This window comes from Phoca vitulina, unplaced genomic scaffold (genome assembly GCF_004348235.1).
Source record: "Phoca vitulina isolate PV1807 unplaced genomic scaffold, GSC_HSeal_1.0 scaffold18, whole genome shotgun sequence".
Taxonomy (NCBI): domain Eukaryota; kingdom Metazoa; phylum Chordata; class Mammalia; order Carnivora; family Phocidae; genus Phoca; species Phoca vitulina.
The window spans coordinates 26,828,938-26,844,809 of NW_022589721.1; the positions used below are offsets into that span (position 1 = coordinate 26,828,938).

The window sequence follows — 15,872 nt, forward strand, 5'->3', positions numbered from 1 at the left end:
TGCCTGGGAGGAGCCCACAGCCTGGCCCCCTTCACCCTGGGCAGCCCCCGGAATGACTGAGGTGCCTGTGATTACACGATGCTGGCATCGTTTGCCTCCGTGTTGGAGCCAAACCTGTCGTGGGCACACTTTGTGCTCAGGGTTCCCGTGGAGTCAGCTGAGGATGGACTGCAGCTGGAGGCATGTCCCTGCTTGGCTTCTCTCCTCTCCCTGCCCTCCCCAGTCTCCCTCACCCCGCCTTCTCCTGGAGCACCTCCTTAGTAATCCACGCATACCGAATGCTTGCCTCAGGCTCTGCTAGCAGGGAACTGAGATCCCTGCATGAGGCTGGTCCGAGCAGTGACTGCCAGTAAGAGAAAGCCTCAGGAGTGAAATGCTCTCAAGTGCCCAGAGCTTGTCAAGAGCAAGGAATCTCTTCCGCAACCACCTGGTCCAAGCCCTTGGCTTTATATAATGAGCAACCAGGAGCCATCGGTCATTTAGCAAGGACTCCTCGGGGCCCAGAATGTGCCAGGCCCTGTTTTGGATACGGGTGATACAACGGTGAACAAGACAAAGCCCCTCTCCTCTTGAAGCTCATGCATCAAATCAAACAGCAGAGCATGGTGAACACTTCTGCAGAAAACAAAAGCAGGGGCGCCTGGGTGGCTCAGTCGGTTAAGCGTCTGCCTTCGGCTCAGGTCATGATCTCAGGGTCCTGGGATCGAGTCCCGCATCGGGCTTCCTGCTCCTTGGGAGCCTGCTTCTCCCTCTGCCTCTCTCTCTCTCTCTCTGTCTCTCATGAATAAATAAATAAAATCTTTAAAAAAAAAGAAAAAGAAAACAAAAGCAGACAGCGAGACCATGGACGACAGGGAGGTGGCACTGGAGTGAACGCTCAGCCGAGCCTCCGAATGAGTCGGCCGTGCAAAGGCAGGGGTGAGGGAAGCAGAGTTCAGGCAGAGGGGAGAGGCAGAGCGAGATCACAGGGCAGAAACAAGCCGGCCGTCCTCAGCGCGGGGGCCAGTGCAGTGTGAGTGTGCCCAGCAGAAGGGGTAATTTTACGAGACGAGGTCAGACAGCGAAACAGGACCTGATCATGTCAGCCCGGGAGTGCAGGGACCTGTCAGCCAACAAATGGGCAAAGGTGACTCCTCTGGATTCCCTTTTCCAGTCACTTCCTCCGAGTTGGCTCCGTCCTTGGGAAACCAGGAGACTCACCCATTCCCACTGGAGCTCCCAGGCCAAGACCACCTCTCACATCGCATTTTCAATACCAGAGATTAAGCCTCGTGAATAAACCAGTTAGTAGCCTTTTGAGCAATTTTGAGCACCAGCTCCACGTTCCAAACTGCTTCTCCGGGCTTTCCTGGGAAGGTGCCCATCAGACACGAGGCCAATAAATATTTCATCATCCTTCATTTCATCCCACATCAAATGAGACACGGCTGCAGGAGGCGTGGGGAAGACCGGCTGGAAGTCATCGGAGATGAGCTGAGGCAGAGGGTGGACTTTGGGAGGGGCCCGAGGCTCTCAGAAGGCAGCTAGCTGTACCTTTTGCCACTTGCTTGCCAGACAACCTGAAACCAGTGCTGAGAGCATCAGAAGCCTCAGTCTCCTCCTCTGGGAAATGGGCACACCAGTAACCTTGACAGAGTGGAGTGAAGGCAGCTCATGGACTCGGCACACGGGGCACAGGAGCCTGGTCTCATCACCACTGACAGCATCGCGTGCCTGGGCCCGGGAGCGGGGGGCTCCTCCTCTGCCCAGGGGCGGCCACCATGGCTGGGAGCAGCTTGGGGATGCAGGGTGAAATCCCTCATGAGGGAAGACTGGGGATGGAGGAGGAGTCTGAGGAGGCCAGCCTCCGGTTCTTTCTTCCTGAGTCCTTACGCTGTGCAATTCTTCCATAATAACCAGTAACCTTTTCAAATAGGATTTTAAGTGATCAACAGAGGTGCTCGTGGCTTGTGGCCTCAGAGGGCAAAGGAAGGAAACCCTTGCCGTTCTCCCTCCTTCGGTCTCCAGCATTATTATCCCGTGCCCAAATTAAATCCTTCTGATAGACTTGCCCATTTTGGCAGTAAATACTCATCTCAGGGGTTTTAAAAGATCAGCAAACACGGTTTGGAAATTCTCATCAAGCCAAAGCCTGCTAAGGACAGAGAAGCAAGGTTATCCAGGTGTATGAGGAGGTAGATAGGCAGGGGATCTGAAATCCCTGGGGAGGCGGCGAAGATGAAGATGGTGGAAACATTCCGGCACACCTGGTACCACAGAAGGGCGACTGTCTTTAGTGATCAGCTACTATGTGCCCAGCACGTCACATACAACACCTGCCACTTACTACCTACTCCCACGTGCACCGTTACAAACACTTGATGTGGATTAAGCCATTTCATCTTCCGAACAACCTAGCATTCGGGGCCTAGTGGCCCTGCACATTAGGCAAGCACAGAGAGGGGAAGTCACTGGTCCAAGGTCACGCGGCCAGCAGGTGGCAGAGTCAGTGCCTGAATCCAGATTGCCAGGCTCTGGGACTGACGCCAGCAGTGACACATGACCTTAGTTAATCTCCCTTCCCCTTGGCCACAGACCTACAGAGTTCCACATGATCACTTAAATTCTTAAGGAGTGCCCACTGAGGTGCAGAAAGGTGAAGGATCTGTCTGTGAGTGTCCTCAGAGCCTCAACCCCAAGCCTCGGGTCTGCAGGGGGCCCTGAGGCTAAGCAAGCCAAGGGGGTGGGAGGTAAGCAGGGAGGGAAGGAGGAGAAAAGCCACTGGGCCCCGCAAATCCAGGGAAGTAAATACATCTCCCCGTTTGCTCTTTGCAACACCAGGTGGGGTTTATGAGTTTTTAATTAAAATTTTTGACAGACAAGCTGTATCCTACGTGCAGCACTGGGTGTAAAAAATAACTGCGAGATCGGAAGAAAAGGCTAGAGGAATCAGTCTCCTCTGGCTTGGTATAAAATTCACATGCGATCCTTTAACATCAGGCTGACAACCCGGTCCACAGAAGGGTCCAGATCTGGGGGGAGGAGAGGGGGCAAAGGGGACTGGCTGCTTCTGTGGAAGTTGGGGGTTCTCACTTGGGGTCCCATTGGGGCTGCCTAGGACTAGCTAGTTGACTGGACAGGTCTCTCAAGTGTCCCCTGAGAACACACTTTTCAAGGTCAGTGGTGAGAGCAAAGGTCAGAGAGGAGGGCACGGGGCAGAGGAAACCCCTCTGGAGTGCCATCCTCCACTCTGGGCCACCGTGCTCGGGGTCCCGATGCCGCTGGCCCTGACCCAGTCCTGTGCCTCTCCCTGCAGGGGACTTGGGACTGGCCAAGGTGCAGGGCCGTGTCGGCACGTCCAGGATGCTCTGTCTAGAACCAACTGACGGAATTAATCACTCATGGGGCATTTGGCCCACACTACTTTTGAGTATTTTTTTCTTATTCTAGCTCCCCCCGCCCCATTTTATCTTGGAGTGGGAAAGTCCTCTGTTGAGCATAAAATTCCATATTTACATAAAGGAAAAGATGGAACACATTAGAAATGCAAACTTCCCTAAGGCAGGAGCCGTAAACTGGAGTCTGGCCCCGTCTTTGTAAATAAAGTTTTATTGGAACAGAGTTGTGCACATTTATTTCCATAGTGCCTGTGGTGGCTTTTTTGCTATGACGACAGGCGAATAGCTGTGACAGAAAGGCTGTGGCTCTCAAAGCCTACAATAGCTACGACCTGACCCTCTAAAGAAAAAGGTGTCTGGTGCCTGCTACGGGATCAAACGCCCTGAGCAACAGTGAAAAATAAAGGCGAACCAAGAAGCCTATTTGCAGCCTGCCAGGCACCTGGCTAATATTCATAATATATAAAGAGCGCTTACAAAATAAGGATACGCACACAATTTCTAAAAATGAGGAAAGGACAAAAAAGGCAGATCAACAGAGAAGAAATGCAAGTGACCAATTAGCTATAAAGAGTGGCTCCAGGTCACTAATAATCGAAGTGATACACACAACAAGGAGATGTCATTTCTTACCTACGGGAATCTCAAGGATTCAAGAATGATCCACAGGACTGGCCAACCCCTAGTTCATCCTTCTTCTGCCCGTCTCCCGTCGGGTACAGCATGCTCCCAGGCAACGGAGAACGGGTGTGTTTTGCTGTAGTTTCAGGGTCACCAGGAAGCTCAGAGTGCCCCAGAGCCACATACACTGGCTCTCTCTCGTGTTGCCAGCATGGCGCACAGAGCAGACGCGCCTTCCATGCTGTGGAAGGGAAGCAAATGGCCTGGGGTCAGGAAAGAAGGGGCCACTTGTGGCTGCCCTTCTTCCTTCTAGCAAGTGCCCAGGCTCCTTCCGGTGAGTCCCCTCTCTCCCTTGCGTGCCTGCTCTGTGGGACGGTCACTACACAGGCCGCCTCTCCACGGCAGGAGTGGAAGGGTCCCAGGAGGCTCCTCAGACTTCTGCGTTCTCAGGCAGTGAGATACCCTCCTGGGGCTGTGACTTCGGAGCAAATAAGTGAGGCTGGAAGGAATGGGGGGGGTCCTGCATTCTCGGGGCACAGGTGGACACGTGGAGTCCAGATATGACATGGGTGTGCCTGTTAAGACCCCCGAGGTCCTCCGGGTTCTTGGCCTTTCCAATCCAGGGCTCTCTAGGCTTTGTCCTCACTCCTGCATCTCACGACAGCTTTCCCAGAGAGGGAAGCAAGCCTGCTCATTTCCATACTGGCTCCGTAGCTAATACCAAGCCCTACCTGGGAAATCTATCTACCTCTCACCATCCAGCTAAACCCTACTCCCACTTCACAGCCCAGATGATCCACCCCCTTTTCCTCAATGTCTTTCAGGGTGATCCCCCTCCCCCACCCTACTGTCTTCTCCATTTTCTGGACCTCTCTGTTCTCCTGCCCGGCAGGCCCCAGTAGAAAGGTGTGCCTCAGAGGGGTGAGCGCCTCCCCACCATCTTGGGGGGCAGCACCCTCCCATGAGATGCCACCAGCCAGCTGGCCCTCCCTCCAGAAACTGCACCTTGCTCCTGCCTGTCCATGGGCCACCTCTTTCTGCTTTATCTCCCACATTCTCCCTTGTCCTCTCTGTTCCAATCCTACTAACTCCATACCTGTTCTTGAATTCTCCAAGCTCATTCTTGCCTCAGGGCCTTTGCACCTGCTGAATGCTCTGACTCCTATTATTCCTGCTCCAGTTCAAGAGGAATTTAAGGCCAAAAATAATTTCCATTTCTCTAGCATTTTCTTTGGCAATCTGGATCCATCTGCCAGACTACACTCTCATAATAAATAGCTCTGTGAGGTCAGCAGGGCAACAATTACTATAATGGCTAGCCAGTGTCACGGCTAGGACATCATGAACTGGAACTGCTCACAACTCTCATAATTCCAAGCCCAGGTTCATTTTCCTAGGCCACGAGGCTGGCCACAAAGGAGAATAAACATCCCCCACTCCCCCACAGGCAGACTCTTTAAGAATGCCGGTTCCAGGGTAAGGACACGTCCTTCAGTCAGACTCCAGGCACACAGTTGGTGGGACCCTTCAGAAAGAGGCCAAAGGCGTTCTCTGCACTGTCGGGCTGAGATCAGTAGCTCCGCGAGCCTACAGACTGCCCACAAACTGCTCTCCAGGCTGCAGCAGGACCTCGCCATGACTGCCCACGGGTGGGCCAGCCGCTTCCTGTTGACTGGCTGCCACTCAGAATGTGCCCTGTGCCAAGCTCCTGGCCAGGCTTTTGCTGGAACCATTCCAGGGTCATTTCTGGCAGCACAGTGGCTGGGTAGTCCCATGCAGGAGGGCTCAGAAGCCCCAGCCCTCCTCCGGACTCTGCCATTGCAAAGCTGTGTGACTTAGAGAAAGGCCCTATCCCTCTCTGGGCTTCAGTTCCTGCCTCAGAGAAAGGTAGCACCGAGGGGCCCCTCAGGGTGGTGGAAAATGCGCCTACACTAAGCCACAAAGGACTGTGTTTTATATCCCTCGGGTCACCACCCCCTGGGGGACCTTGGCAAGTTCCCAAATTCTGAGCCTCGGTTTCCCACTCTGTCAAATCTGGTGTTAAATCAGAGGGTGTTGAAACTGCTGTCTCATGGGCCTATTTTGTCTGGGCCATACAGCAATTGACAAAACTCTGAATTAGCGAACACTTTTATCTTTTTAAAGATTTTATTTATTTGTCAGAGAGAGAGAGAGAACACAAGCAGGGGGAGTGGCAGGCAGAGGGAGAAGAAGGCTCCCCGCTGAGCAAGGAGCCCGATGCAGGACTCGATCCCCAGACCCTGGGATCATGACCTGAGCCAAAGGCAGACGCTTAGCCCACTGAGCCACCCAGGCGTCCTGCTAACACTTTTAAAAATCAGAAAACTTCACATAAAAATCTGGACCTCTGGCTTCCTTTGCTAAAGGAAGAGAAGATGCAGGAGCCCGGGGCTCACATTCCCCCGGGGCTAAGCAACAGTCATCTCCTTTGGTCAGAACCTGGTCAGTCTGCCGGTCTGTCACAGACCCCACTACTCCCTATTGCTGACCAGGCCTCTTTATCCGTCTGTACTCTCCACACGGCCCCTGCGGACCCAGGAGACTGTGACCCCTGGACTGGATATTCTAAAGGCCCCCTCTGCTCTCGCTTTCCGTGACGTTCCTGATATTCACACGCCATCAGAGGCCGCCCTGCCATCCCTTGGGGTAGGGAGCGGAGGGCTGTCTCTCGTGGGTCTGAAGGCTGAGGCCCTGCCTTTGCCAGGATTCCCATCCCCTGGTCAGCGGAAAGAGGATAGCTCCTGAGCATACCAAGCAGCCATAGGGCCACGCAGAGCTCCAGCCGCCGCTGCGGCCTCTATAATGACCTGCAGCCTGTAATCAAGCCCCATTGAGAGACCTTAGGAAGGAGGGCTTTTTCCATTTTCTGATCATAGAATTTCAGGGTTGGAAGGGACTTTAAAATGGCATCTAGACCAACCCATCATTACTGTCTTGCTGTTGGGCCAGCACGCTGGGAGCTGAAAAATTTAAGATGCGGCAAAAGGAGCCCTCCCCCCGCCCCGGAGTCCTCCCAAGCTGCGGAGGCCAGGAAAATAAACAGGTAATGACAATGCAGGATTACAAGGGCTCTGGGACCCCACAGCTACCAGGCACTCAGCCATATGAAGGGCCAAACACTGCCCGTAAATAATCTCCCCTAATTCTCAAGAAAACTCTCCCAGGAGGTGCCATTTTTCATACTTGGTTTGCAAGGGAGGACTCTAAGGCTCAGAGAGGTTAAGGCCCTTGGTGGAGGTTGCACAGCCCGTAGGGTGCTGGAGCAGACTTTGATCCCAGTGATGTGAGACTCCAGAACTGGATTTGTACACACGACTTTATCCTGCTCTTCTGGAAGGGCAGCGCGGGGAGCAGAAAGGAGAGGCCTGGGACCAGAGCCTGCTGAAGGGGCAAATGTCTACACTTCTCTTGAAGGACAAACAGAAGAGCGAGTGAGCTTGGGGTAGGGGCGCGGCTGGGCTGAGGGCAGGGCAGAAGTCCGGGACCTCCTTAGCAATCCAAGAAACGCACATGCAGACAGGAAGAGGCATCACTTGACAGCGATGAGCCTGGCACGAATTAGCAGGCGCTGTGATGCCAAGTGTCCAGGGTACGTGTAGACACAGAACCTCATGCCGGGCTAACGGGAAGGTAGACTCGTCAGCCATACAAGAAGCCACCGGCAGCATTGGGGCAAGCGACACAGAGGTAGGCTCTACGCCCCAGCAATCCTACTCCAAGGTGAACGCCAGAGCCTTCCAGCGTATGAAGGAGAGTACGAAGTGCATTCCAGAATGTTCTTTCATGTGTGAGAGGAAGAAAAATCATGGTTCATAAAAATTTTTTTTTAAAAAAATGAGGAAAATGTTTCTGTTATAATGTTAAGGCGGCAGGAGTCAGGAAACAGGCTGATAACATCCTGCATCCCTTGTAGGATGGCCCAGGAGGTGTCCGGGACTGGATGCCAGGCCCAGAAGAAGAACTCGAGAAAGGAATGCAGGCAAGGATTGTTACTTCCAACACTCGTGCTTGGGGGCCTGCCAGAAGGTCTTTACGTTCGCCCCCACTCACCGTTCATTCATCCCATACATACGGAGTGCACACCTACTGAGCACCAGGTAATGCGCCGGGCGGGAGGAGGGCAGCAGGGAGCCAAGTGGATGAAGCAGCTTAGATGCGCGGTGTTCCAGAGACTCAACAAAGAAGCAAATGCGTAATCGGTCAGAGGTGCAGAGACCAGTGACGAAGAGTGAAGAGTAGGGCCCAGAAGGAGCCCGCGGCTTGGGGGTGCGTGCCTTTTCGTGCATAGTCTCCGGGGAGCTCCTACAGCAAGCCTATGCCAGCATCACAGAACCTTCCGTGTCCTGATGCTTCTGCCTTCCAACCACTACCAGTCGTCCCAGCTTCGGGCGGAACTTAACCTGGACCACCATGACTCCCAGAGCTGCTTCGAGAAAAGAGCTTGAGCCTGGCCCCACCTGGAGCCTTCCCGAGCCTTCCCTTGGATTCTGACCTCGCTTAGGGGCATCACGAGAGCCCCTCCCTCCCCCGCAGAGGAGGCGGCCTTGCTCTTGCCTGCTGTGCAAGACCACAGCCTTCTGTCCAGAACAAAAGGACGTTCATGTGGGGCATCGAAGGCCTCAGACGGTTCTGGCTTCCACTCTGTAATTTCCTCCAGGAATCTCTGCTCCAGGAAATGGCCTGACGTGCGGTTTTGTGCCCAAAGAGATTTATCACCATGTTATTTTTAATAGTGAAATGCCAGAGGGCTCCAGCGTGCCCCACCTGAAGGAGAGCATGAAGAGCAGCGTGGTATGTTCAAGTACCCGTCCTCTGACGGAGAAGTCTCCATCATTAAGAATGCTCATGAAGAATTTAAAATAACATGGGGAAATATCTGCTGTACTGTTAAATTGGAAAAAACAAACAAACAAAAGAAACAATACCAGAATCAGAATTATAGTCTTAACAAGAAAGGAACCAAAAATGGAGAGAAAGGAAATACTCTAAAATGCTAAAATCAGTACTTTCTGGGACAGTTTTGTTTTGCTTTGTTTTGTTTTGTTTTGTTTTGCTTTGTTTTCCTCCAGGCCACTATACTTTTCTCTATTTTCAGGATTTTCTTCAGTGGTCATGGCTGCTTTCGTGGTTGTAAAATACGGAGACCAAAACCAAAAAACCCTCAACAAATAATGGCACCTTTAAAACCTTCTCTCGCATCCCAATGCTGGGCTGGCGTCTCCCCAGAACCTTGACCTAGCAAGCTCCCAAGGGCTGTATTTAAGGAGAAAGCCTCCCAGGATTTGGGATTTCATTTCCAGGGACTTAGGCCCAAAGCAAAGAAGGAAAAGTAGGGAGCGGTAAAGAAGACCAACAGGGACAGAAGGTAAGGGACGTGTGACCGCACAGACCCAGCAGAATTTTCTAAATTAAAAAAAAAAAAAAATACAAATGGCTCCCAGGAATGAGGGCTTGGAAAGATTGTCCCGGACCTCCATGCTCCCCAGCTGGAAAGACTGTGGGAGGCGGCGCTGCCCCTCAGGAATGTAGACAGGTCCTTCCCGGACTTTGAACGCTGCGGCCCAGGCTCACTGTGGTTGCACCTCCTCATGCCCTCCTGGTGGGGACGTTACACGATGTCACATGATATAGGTCAGAGCTGAAGGTCCGGCTCAGAGAGGTCATCCCACTTGCCCGAGGCCACACAGCTGGTCAGGGACGGAGCAGGAAATGGGACTCAGGCCTCCTGATCTGACCCAGAGGTACTCTAACCCACAGCACAGCTGGCCCAGGAACCACGCACTGGCATCCAAAAGCCTGGGATCAGATCCAGGTCAGAGGGTCGCTCGGCGGCTGTGGGCCTTGCCCATTAGCCCCCAGGAGACCAGGTTTCATCTGCGAACTGGAGGTCCCCCGTTCAGCATAGACAAGGTGCCGGGCAAACGGGCGTTAGAGCAAAGAGACCGGGATGGAATCTCAGGAGGAGAGTTGGCTGCACTTAGACATTTGGCAGGCTGTTTCCACACTGCTTTCTGGCCTAATAGAGCCGGTTGCTGGCCAACTGTGTTCAATGCCTAATTCCAAACAGATGGGTCTGTGCCCTGCCCCCACTCCTCCTCCGTGGCCTCCCTCCCCTCCCTCCCCCCTTGCTCCAGGGGCCTCCTGCCTCTGACCAGACTGGGGGGGGGGGTTGCTGCGCAGGGTCGGGGGAGGGACAGCCCTTTCTGAGGGCTTGCTGGCTCCTCCTAACACCACAGAGGCGGAGACGGGGGATCTAGACCTGCATTAGCCGAAGGATGAACAGACCCCATCCCCCAGGCGTGCCTCTGTCCCAGCACGATCAGGTGACAACCACCATACGGGTGTAAGCCTGTTTCTCCCCACACGCCAAGATGGATGAGGGCACGTGGATGAGGGCCATGCTGCCTGAGTCTGATTCTGGCTCTGCCAAATCTTTGCTGGGACCACTGGGCAAGTGTCTTCCCATCTCTGCGTCCTTGTCCTCCTCTGTAAAGCAGGCGTGGCCATGCTGAAACGAAGCCGCATTTCAACGAGCCAGAGAGTTTATGCCAAGACTTAGAAGAGGCATGCCATGGGGTGGGCGGATGGGAGGGGGAAGGGAGGGGAGAGATCGGCAGGGCAGTCACCTCTCCTGCTCTGTGTCAAATGCACAGTCCTCTCTCCTGGGATTCCCAGGACCTCCCTAGGGCCAGCAGCAGGGTCGGCACTCTCCCCACATAACGGACTGTGGACCGCTCAAAAAATATCTGTCTTTAATGAGGCTTGAACAAGTTGTAATCATCCCAATTGTTCAGATGAAAATCAGAAACACAAGAAGAAGTGAAGAACTCGTCCAAGGTCACCCGGCCTGTACTCGGCCCAGCCAGGACACAGACCCAGGCAGTGCCCCCAGGACAGAGCTCTTAACCACCAGGCAACACGACCACCCCCGGTGGACAGCACCGTTCTGCAGGCGAGTGGATCCCGCCGCTTCTCCCAACGTCAGCGCTGAGTGGGAAGGCCAGCCTGGGCTCCGGGCGGCCTGCAGCGGGGCGAGCTCCTGAGCTGAGGATCCCTTCCTGGCCTCACACATGACGACTCACCCCAGCCCTGGAGGCTCCTGGATGCCGGAAACCCTCACCCCTGCTGTTCCCTCTCCTATCATCCACTCCCCAGCCGGCACTCAGGGTCTGGGCTCCCGTAGATTATTCGAGATCAGGAAGAAGAAGACAGAGCCGATGAAGAACTTTAAGACTCCCCACATCCAGAGCCAGCCAATCCATGTGGCGTTCTCATTAAAGGGTCTGGCTAATCATAGCGTTGGCTTCCATCAGCTAATGTCTTCCTTTTTACCCAGACATCTGTCTCCAGAGAAAAAGACCTCCACTGAGGGGCCAGGAGTCTCACCGCTTGGGTTACTGAGATACGATTACATGTCAGAGAGAAACGAGAGAAGACTGGGACTTTCCGGCAACAGAGAAACCACGTAAAACCCTGCCAATTACAGGCTGAGCAAAAACACGGAGCTGCCACAGCCTCCGGGGTGGAGAGAGCCCAATGTGGTTTCCTAGACTTGCAACACTGCCCGGAAGAGGTCAGAGTGGTTGCTCTCAAGGAGTCTCCGCATGAAGTTCTGCAGCTGAGTGCAGTGGGTGGGATGTGCTGCCGTTCGGCAGGGCACCGTGGGCGGGGGGAGCTTCGGGAGGGAGACAGGAAGTGGGGACAAGAGGCCACATTTGCTGAAAACCCAGGGCGTCGGGATGGCTGGACACTCAGGTACATCGGGGGACTTAATTCTCAGAACACCTCGGCAAGGTGGGCCTGGCAGCCCCAGGAGCCAGAAGAGAAAAGAGAGGGCCAGAGAGGCAAGCGGACCTGTCCAAGCCCACCCGAGTACTGATTCTTGAACCCAGATCTGGAAACCAGATCCCAGGACACCCACCCATAGCAACTAAGGTGCATATCTGCACTGTCACCCCCAGAAGAAGGGGCTGCTTTTTAGCAAAGGATGAGGTGAGAGGTTGTTTTACTCTAGGTGGAGGGAGGGACCTTGGCTCTGTTTATTTATAGGTCAAAAGTCAAAGAAGGGGTTTGAGTGTGTGGATAAAGCACTGGATTAGGAATCGAATCACGCAGCTTTAAATCTCGCCTCTACGATGAGGGATACCTGGGTGGTTCAGTCGGTTAAGCGTCTACCTTCGGCTCAGGTCATGATCTCAGGGTCCCGGGATGGGCTCCCTGTTCAGCGGGGAGTCTGCTTCTCCTTCCCACCCCTGCTCGTGCTCTCTCTCCCTCTCAAATAAATAAATAAATAAAATCCTTAAAAAGAAATCTTGCCTCTACTATGAATGCTGTGTGATCTTGGGCAGATGACTTCAGTTCTCTGTGCAATGGTGTCCTCAGCCAGAGAGAGGGGGTTGGAGTGGTAGCTTGTTCGATCTACATGGTTCCCTCCAGCTCTGGATCCTATCTACTTCATGTCAGCTTGGCATTGAGGGTTATGAGCAAAGGCCCCAGCGTCCAGTCTGTAGGTTCAAGTCCCGACTCTGCCCCTGCATTAAGTGAGCTCAAGCAAGTCACTTTCCTGTGACTCAGTCTGCCCTGTATAAAATGAGGATAATGATATCCGGGGCCTAGGCTGTAATGACAATTAAGTGAGATAATATGTGTGGAGCACGTGGGGTTTTCCAGAGCCTGCCTCAGTGTATGTCAGGACTCAAGGCAGGGCCCACACAGAGCCCAGGACAATCTCAATGCAGGAGGGAAACAGCTTGCCTGCTGGGGGTCTCACACCTCAGTGCCTCCTTTCTGGGGGACTAACAGCAGACAGGAAGCTCCATCTGCCCCGACCCTCACCCCAGCTCCGTGGACAGGTCAATCCAGGTGGGTGCTGGTCAAGGCTGGGTGCTTAGAAATCTGTGGGTTTGTCCACTGGGCTTCCAGAAGGGAGGCATTCCCAGGATGTCAGAGTCTAGAGGGCTGAGCTGAATCCTCCCAGGGGAACCTCGAGGGGACTGCGCCCATCCCCACCCAGGGCTCATTAAACTCATTCCAGAAATGGTGCAGCTGGAGGGGGGGATTGAGTCTAGTGCAGGGGTGGGGGGGGGCAGCTTAGGTGCCTAGAGGGAAGGGGCGGGTCTAGCCTAGAAGACTAGGCTCAGTAGCTGCGGAAAGGTCATCCCCACGCTCGCTGACCCATCCCCGGGCTCACTGTGCCCGGCACCGGGCTAGTCCCCGAGGACGCAAAGCTGAGTGCAGCACAACGTACGTTCCCCAAGAGCCCCCTGTCCCGCGAGGGGCCATAGGAATTAGCAGACAGTACATACACAGGCTAATCCAACTCTTTCCCTCTACAGCCTAGAAGGAGTCAAGACCAAGGGCCAGTAAACCACAGCCCACGGTCAAACCTGTCCCGCCTCCTGTCTCTGTAAATGCCATCTTACGTACACCCACTCACTTAAGCACCGCCCGCAGCTTCTTTTCCTCCACAGTGGCAGAACCGAACAGTCAAACCCGAGACCATCAGGCCCGCAACGCCGAGAATATTTACAGTCTGGCCCTTTAGAGACCAAGTTGGCTGCCCCTGCAAGCGTGGGGCCACCTGAATCCCTCTGGCACACTCCACTGTGTTTAGACGAGAACATTCCACCAGGACAGGGACAGGGGCAGGGCCCTGTGTGGAAGCAGATGGGGCATCCATGACAGTTGCCCAAGGAGGTGGCCCTCCTGTTGAGGAGGTAAGGGCTGGGCAGACACACTTGCTGGCTGAAGAAATAGGGGTTTGGCACTCCCGGCAGAGGGACGGCTCGCCTGAGGACACGTGGACTGTGCCAACGCTGAGCTGGTTGCACCTACGGTGTAGGCAGAGTGGGGCCCGCGGGCGGTGCGGGACAGCTAATGCTCAGGAACCAGGCACCAAGGCCTCTGGGGCAAACCTGGAGCCGCCAGTCCCCATCCGGATGGAACAGAGCAGCCAGCGAAGGACTTCCCAGCTCTCTAGCCTAGTGCAGGTGACATACATGGAGTTCAGGCCACGGTTTCAGAGGTGTACCTAGTCTTTGCCCCGTAGAATTTAGCATCTAGCAGGGGAATCTGACAGGCAAATGCCAGGCAAGATGAGCTGAGTGCCTGGGAAGGGCACAGAGAGAATGTGAGCGGGGTTCTGAGGAAGGAGGAGATGGGTCCATTTGGGACCAAGATAAAAAGGGTCCCAGGGGAGAGCCAGCATTTGAGGAGGGCCCTAGGAGCTCAGATGTTGGGGGTGGTGCTCCCGAACAAAGGTAAGAGGTCATGAATCTCAGGACCGGCGGGCTGTCCCACTTGGCAGGTAGAAAACTGAAAGACCCAGCTAATGGGGAGACAGACGGGCAGGCAGATTAACCTGCCTACGCAGGATGGCATAGGCACCCAGAGGAGGGGTCCAGGCCCAGTGATGGGTGCAGGCGTAGTTTTCCAGAGGAGGCGATGCTGTGATTTGAGGAGCTCAGGGAATTAGCCGTAGGATGTCACTGCCGTCCATTGAGAGGCACAGTGTCACACTTGGGAGATGCCAGTCACCTAAAGCCCAACGCGGCCACCACGACGGGCCTTCCCCCTTCCTCCCTCACCATCTGCTAGCCCCTCACTTGCTCGGCAGCCCTGATGTCTGCTGCTCAGATGGCCCAGGGATGCTCCTGCCCCCTTAGGGTTTGGCAATGGCTGTCCCCCAGGTGCCACGTGGACAAGGCTGTCACCTCCTCCAAGCCTCCTGAGAGCAGCCAGCCCCAGCCACCCTCCACTGGCAGCTCTCTCCCTCAGCACTTCTCACCCTCCTACAAATGCTAGACTCCACTTGCTAACTTCGGAGTTTACCAGAAGTTCCCCCACCCGAATGTACATTTCACAAGGGACTGCTTGTGAGTTACTGAGGCCTTCTTCCCAGCTCTCCGAAGCCCACCTGGCACGAAGAGGCATTCAGTCGATACTTGCTAATTGAATTAAGGAGTATGCCAGAGTGGGGAGCCACAGTCCACACCGGCGCAGATGGAAGAGGAGCCAGCATTTCAGCGTGAGATCTCCCGGATTCCTTCACGCGGGTCCCATGCTACGGCGACATAATCCAAGCCAACCTTTTATCTTTTTATTTTTTGAACTTCTGTGTATTTTCAAAGACTAAGAGGATGCATGTGCCTTTGTAAAGCTCATGCTGCGAGCTTCCAGACAAAAGTATTTCAGGACAAGGCTCCCAGCGTGAGTTGCGCCCTTGACCGAGCACAGCGCTGCCCATGACGTGCAGCTGGGGTTTCAGGAAATCCCTGGGCCCAGGCGCTGTGGGCTCCTTCTTTGATTTCGGCCCTGCCCAGTGGCCAGATGTTCTCAATCGGGTGGCTAAATGAAGATGGTCATGTCACCAGTAAACAGAGGAAGAGAAAATGAGGAACGTCGTCAAAAGTTGTCACCAAGCCCTTGATCTGGTTTCCAGGGAAGCTAAGAGGAGGGGAACAGTCTGCCGGCCCCCCTGGGGTCTGCACAGCTGACCTCTCATCTGGGTCCTGCACTTTCGGTTCTGCTCCATGAGGCACTCGTTGCACACAGCCTTGGCTGGCGAGGGGACAGAAATGCTGCCTTAAGAAATAGCTGTGTTAAAAATTCAGTTTCTTAGAAATGATGTGAAATGGGTGACTTTTGCTGTAGTAACTTAAAAAAATATTTTATTGGCATTAGTATATGTATAGCATATGCTATTTATAGTACCTACACACACAAACACATGCATGTTAGCATAGAGTATACACATATATACACATATATGCATGCATCTGCATGTGTGTGTATAGATAGATAGCACACATAGCATTTAATATGTGCCTGGCACTGTTCTAAGAGTATACATAT

The 15,872-nt window shown here is 54.0% G+C and overlaps 1 protein-coding gene across 4 annotated transcripts in view; it reads right to left on the reverse strand.

The window, feature by feature from the left end:
• ST3GAL1 (ST3 beta-galactoside alpha-2,3-sialyltransferase 1) overlaps positions 1-15,872 on the reverse strand; it is a 93,047-nt gene that overhangs the window by 48,487 nt on the left and 28,688 nt on the right. The window contains exon 3 of one of the 4 annotated variants that reach the window (XM_032415707.1): positions 4,011-4,239. The exons of the other annotated variants lie outside the window; for them this stretch is intronic. The gene's annotated coding sequence lies outside the window, so the exon portion shown is untranslated. The remainder of the gene's footprint in view (positions 1-4,010; positions 4,240-15,872) is intronic. 4 annotated transcript variants of the gene reach the window in all.